The following is a 5,421-nucleotide window of genomic DNA, read 5'->3' as shown; positions in this document are numbered from 1 at the left end:
TGGCGGGAGGCCTGGCGGGAGGCTGGCCCTGCCAGGGCTGATGGGTGCAGCCCATGGTGGTGTTACTTTTTTGTTTTAAGCACATAATAATTTGCAGATGTTGGCAGTTGCCAGTGAAACTAGAGCAGAGCTCCAAGTGCCAAACCACAAAAATCTATCATTGTTACCCTCTGATTCCTGGAAATGAAATAGGACCCGAGTGAAACATTCACAGAGACAAATATGCTGTCTCTGCAGGCAGCTTACGGGTGCCCGGTTAGTGGAGATGATGGACTGTTTGTCAATCGGGTTGCTCTAGGAGGGTGGAGAGGGTTCCGCACACCCCTATTAGTGCCCCGAGAAGTTCATCTGTCTTGTTCATGTGACAGCTTTTAAAAATCCCGGCTGCACAGAGCACATCTTGAGAGACACACAGCCTCTGTGTAGGTGCTGATGTTTAAGTCAGGAGCTCCTAGCCTGCTTTGTGCCACAGACCCCTTGGGCTGCTTGGTGAAGCCTAAGGAAGCCCCCTCAGAACAACAGAGTACCCAGGATCACCAGGGAAACCACCCGGGACTGTGGCTCACTGACCCGGGTGCTTCTCTCTTAACACACTGAAAACAAGACTGACGTCTCATGACCATCCTGACTGCAGGCAGAGCTCAGCAGGAGGTCAGTCAGGACACCTATGACCCTGTGGTGCTGTATTCTTGGCCATGGTTGGTGCGGCTGACCCTGTTCTTTCTGCCTGGGTTCCCAGTGGGAAAAATGCTAACATGCAGCCGGAGGTCAGTGAAAACAGAATATTTCCCGTCCCTTTTCACTGACCTCCTTCCTCAACTCCCACGGTGCCCCAGAAGTGGTGGCTTCAAGCGGGGTTGACACTGCTCCGGCTCGGCCATCCTCGGGTGTGGACTCTGCTTGGTCCATGGAGCTCTGGTGACCCCTGGGCTCCAGTGGCTTCCATCTTCCCTTCCCTCAGATCTCCTGGCTCAGAAGCCTCACCTCTCTGCAGAAGTCTGGCCAAATGGAGGGCTTCAGGTCATTTCACACGGGGCTCTGTCCTTGTGGTGGGTCCACTCCATTCCCCACAACTCCCCAGAGAAGAAAGGCACCAAGCAAGATGGCTGGTTTTCATCAAAACGAGTGGATGGCCCCTCTCTTCACTTCCTAGGGCTGCCATAAAAAGTGACCTCCAAGTGGGGGGCTTAAAACAAAAGGAAGTCATTCTTTCGCAGCTGTGGGGGCAGCAGTCGGAGGTCATGAAGTTGGCAGGGCCAGGTCCCTCCGAGCACCCAGGGGGCCCAGCTCTGGAGCTGCAGGCAACCTCGGTGTCCCTCTTGTGTAACAGCTAACCAGATTCCCCAGTTAACGGGGCACTTGTTTTGACAAATTCTTTTGTGGAGAAAGGAATAAATGAGAGGCGGACCAAGGGACAGAGAGATTCAGAAAATGCCACCACATTCCAAGTAATGGCAGAGGGCGGCCAAGCTCAGCTCCATCTCGGGTCTCATGAGATCATCCTGGAAACGGGTCTCCAGGCAGGGACCTCCCTGCTCAAAACTCAAGATTGAGGTATTTTCAGTCCACCCTGATTACTAAGGCCAGAAGGTAGACCGGGGTCTCCTCCCAGGGGTCCAGGGTAAGAGGAACGCGCCTCCTCATCTCCAGACCCGCTGCTGCATGGAGCTTCCACTGTGCTGCCAGACGGGAAAAAAGGAACCTACAGGCCATTCGGCCACTTTAATCCTGCCATTTTCTTGAAGTTACCATTTGTCAGTTTCCGATGATGGAATTTGTGGAAAGGAGCTATGGAGGCAGGCTGAGAGTTCAGGCCTCCCAGGGAAGGCCGGGTGGGGCTGGTGAGGCCTGTGGCAGTGCAGTGGGCGTGCCTGGCTCCTAACAGGGCCCTGAGGGACGAGGTGGGAGCCCGAGGGGCTGCAGTGAGCCCAGGAGAGTGGGTCCCTCTCCCAGACAGGACACAGCAGCTGGCCCTGCTACAGGGCTGCCGAGCACTTGCTACTTGGGAGTGGAGCCGGCAGGTGCACAGGTGCCCTCCTGACCTCTGCCCTCTGTGGGCGGGGCAGGGTCAAGCTGTAGGAGGGTCCTAGGAGCCCTGATTACCACCTTCATGCATACCTTGATCCAGACAAGAAGAGCAGACACTCTGTGTCCCTGCTGACAGCTGGGGAGGCTGAGGAAGTGTGTGGTCAAGGCCCAGACTCCCCGGGCCCCAGGTGGGTGCAGGGGTCATAGGACGAAAGGCTGTGCTTACCTCAAGGTCACAGAGTCATGAGCAGCAGTGAGTGTTTCCCCCGGCCTCATCTCTGTGCCTTGGATGGCTTCTGAATTTATACCGTGGGATAAGCCAAACTGCAATGGCAGGAGGTCCTTTCTTAAAGGGGCCAGTCTGTACTGAGATGGTGTCTTAGTCTGCTTCCTGTTGCTTTAACAGAACACCAGCGACTGGGTGATTTATGAAGGATAGAGGCTTATTTGGGCTCATAATTCTGGGGACTGGAAATCCAAGATGGCGACCACAGCTGGGAAGGGCCCTGTGCTGCACCATAACACGGCCTCAGAGTGAAGCCAAGCAGGGATCACGCAGGGGTCTCGCTTTATGACAACCAACTCCTGCCAGAAAGGCACAAATCCCTCCAAAGGCCCTAATCATCCAGGACCCGCCTCCTGGTGCCACTGCGTTTGCAGTCACAGTCCCACTTGAGTCTCAGAGGGGCTCATCCACGCTCAAACCACTATAGAGGGGCTTCAGAGCCTGGGGGCATCCTTCTGCACCTGTCATCCTAATTTATGTGTAATAAGGTGCCTCCAAAGTCTCTCAGTTGAGTTGCTTCATTTTCCTGAAAGCCTGGCACGTCCTCGGCCACTAAGCACATCCCTGGTTCCTGTAATGCAGTTTGGCTGAGACCGCTGGGTGCCCTCCCATCTTCCTGAAAACATCCCCCTTCAGGTGGCCCAGGAAAGGCTCTGGGGAGGGGATGCAGTAACACTCCAAGTGAGATTTGTCGAAACGCCAGCAATTCCCTAAGGGGTGGAGCCTGAAACCTGAACCTATGCAAGCCCCTCCTCATCCCCTGGCCCCGGGTGTCACCTGGCCAAATCTGCACCCAGAGCCTGGGATCAGGCAGAGGGTGGGATCCCTTCTGTAGCCTCCTGGGGTCCTACAGTGCATGCAGCCATCCTGTAACCCTCCTGCCATGGGGCGCCTTCCATCACCAAGGTACCAAGATGAATAGGCAGCAGTGAGGTACCCCTCCATGCTCTTAGAAGGCCCAAGAGTCTCTTCTTATCCATGTTCCTCACTAAGTATGGCTTCCTGCACCAAGGTGTGCCCATGTTCCCTGGACTGGACCTGGCCAAGCTGTAGAGTCCCTTGACAGGCCACCTTGACCATGCATTGGCAAAGAAGTTCTGCAAAAGGTGGAAACATTACCAAGGAGTTTCTTTAATTTTTTGCCTTTCTGATCTTCCTGCATGGGATCTGCAAATGTGGATCTGTGAAAGCTCTCTGGGTTTGCTGGGTTGGGTGGTGGAGGACCTGGATGTCTTGAAGTCTCTGAAAGTGACTTTACAATGGCTGGCTCATGGTCAAGGCTATGGAAGCAGAGCCTTCAAAAGCCTGAGGCATGGGCGTGCGGGAGCAGGAGGAAAGATCAAGGAGCTGACTGCTGAAAAAGTTGGCCACAGGACTATCTGCAGTGGCTGCTCCAAGGTAGACGGATGGATGGCTGGGGGAGTATCGCTGGTGGAGGCCAAATTCCCATTTATGAAATGAAGTTTTGAGATTATAACTGTACTATAATGCTGCTTAACTTTATTTCAAGAGCCTGTAAACTTGCTTACTCCCTAGCACGGGGGCCGTGGGGTCGGCTGTGCTCACTGCGACATTGTGGTCATTGTGGCTGTGGGTTTACTTTGGTTTTGGTGCCAAACAATCATTGGTAACTGGGATGTTTCTGTCATTTAAAGAGGCCAAAGCAGTGCCTAGGTGACCCTGGGAGAGGTGGGGTCCCTTGAATTGCTGGGTGGGTCCCCAGCAGGAACCCCCCCCCTTCCTTTCTTTGCAAGACAATGGATGCCTGGGTTAGAGAGAGAGGCATTAGGGGCAGAAAAATAGCAAAGCAATCAGCGTTTCAGGTAGGATGCTCTTCCATGGGCTGCAGGCTCCTGGATGTGAAATCTGATTTCATCATGAAATCAGCCCCATTTTCCACTGTGAATGTCCAGTAGGTTCATCTGAGGAGCTGCAGAAAATGCCTTTCCAGTGCCACCCCAGGTCTGGCTTGGCCAACTCAGGACCCTGTGTTCTAATGAGCCCTCAGGGGAACTCCAGGCAGAGGGGCCTGCTGTGTCCACAAGGCACCCCTGCTCCAGGCAACAGGTATCCCAGAGAGGACAGACACTCACCTGGGCTTCCGACACACATGTCATTATTTTGATTTACGTGAAAACGGCATCCATCCTGATAAATGTTTTTCCTGGAGGTAGATTTAGGGCTAAAAGAAATGCAAAGCCCTGGATTCAGAGCAAACGTGCAGCTACTAATAACTGCTGCAAGCTCCGCGCAGGTATTCCCCTTCATTAGCCCACAGAGTCCTCAGGTGCTCTTTAACCTGCCGCTTGTAACTTAGAGGTGTCCCCTTTAGCCCTTCCCAGCGCCAGCTGTGGCGGACCCTCGCCTGCCTTCCTGGACCCCGCTCTCCAGGGAAGGGATAGATCTTAAAACCTGACTGCTTTGCTGTCTTTTCTGCGCCCCTTGCCCCTCTCTCTGACCCAGGCACTCATTGTCCTGCAGGGAAAGGGACGCTGGGCGTGTAACTTGACTCCTCAAGTTCAAGGTCTTAGAATGCGTTGTTGCAGATGGATCCCAACCTAAGTCCAGCGTCCAGTCCTGAATCAAAGCAGCTGGTTCTTAGGAGCTGCATGTCCTAAATCAAACCGGAATGGACCTTGAAGGAAGCTATGAGGTCTCTCCATGTGACCCTCACACCAGCTCGCCCTGGCCAACCCAAGGGCAGCCCCGCGGAGGGCCGGCGAGGATGCTGCCTTCACACTGTGGCCGCTGCTCCTCGGCCAGGTCCTCCTTGGCACCATCTAGCGCCAGACTCCCGTCTAACTTGGACAGTTGCTGGGTGAAAGGCCCTGGATGCTACAAGTCAGGGCCTGCCATGGACTCTGAATGGTTCAGGCTAAGCTGTAACTATGGTGTACCGAAGACCCAGCCCCCTCCTGGGCAACGGGACTCCCTCAGAGACTCAGAAGGGACCCGCCCAGCTCCCCAGAAGCCCCATCTGCAGCGTGTGGGTGGGGAGGGTGGACGTGCCCTCCCGACCCTGCTGAGTGGGTGCACTGCCAACCAGACTGTGAACCCTCACGCCTGCAGGATGGAGAACCACCGAGCTCTTCGCCGTGCTTCCCCGC

This window comes from Ictidomys tridecemlineatus, chromosome 3 (assembly GCF_052094955.1).
Source record: "Ictidomys tridecemlineatus isolate mIctTri1 chromosome 3, mIctTri1.hap1, whole genome shotgun sequence".
In the NCBI taxonomy this organism is placed as follows: Eukaryota; Metazoa; Chordata; class Mammalia; order Rodentia; family Sciuridae; genus Ictidomys; species Ictidomys tridecemlineatus.
This window is presented reverse-complemented; position numbering follows the sequence as displayed.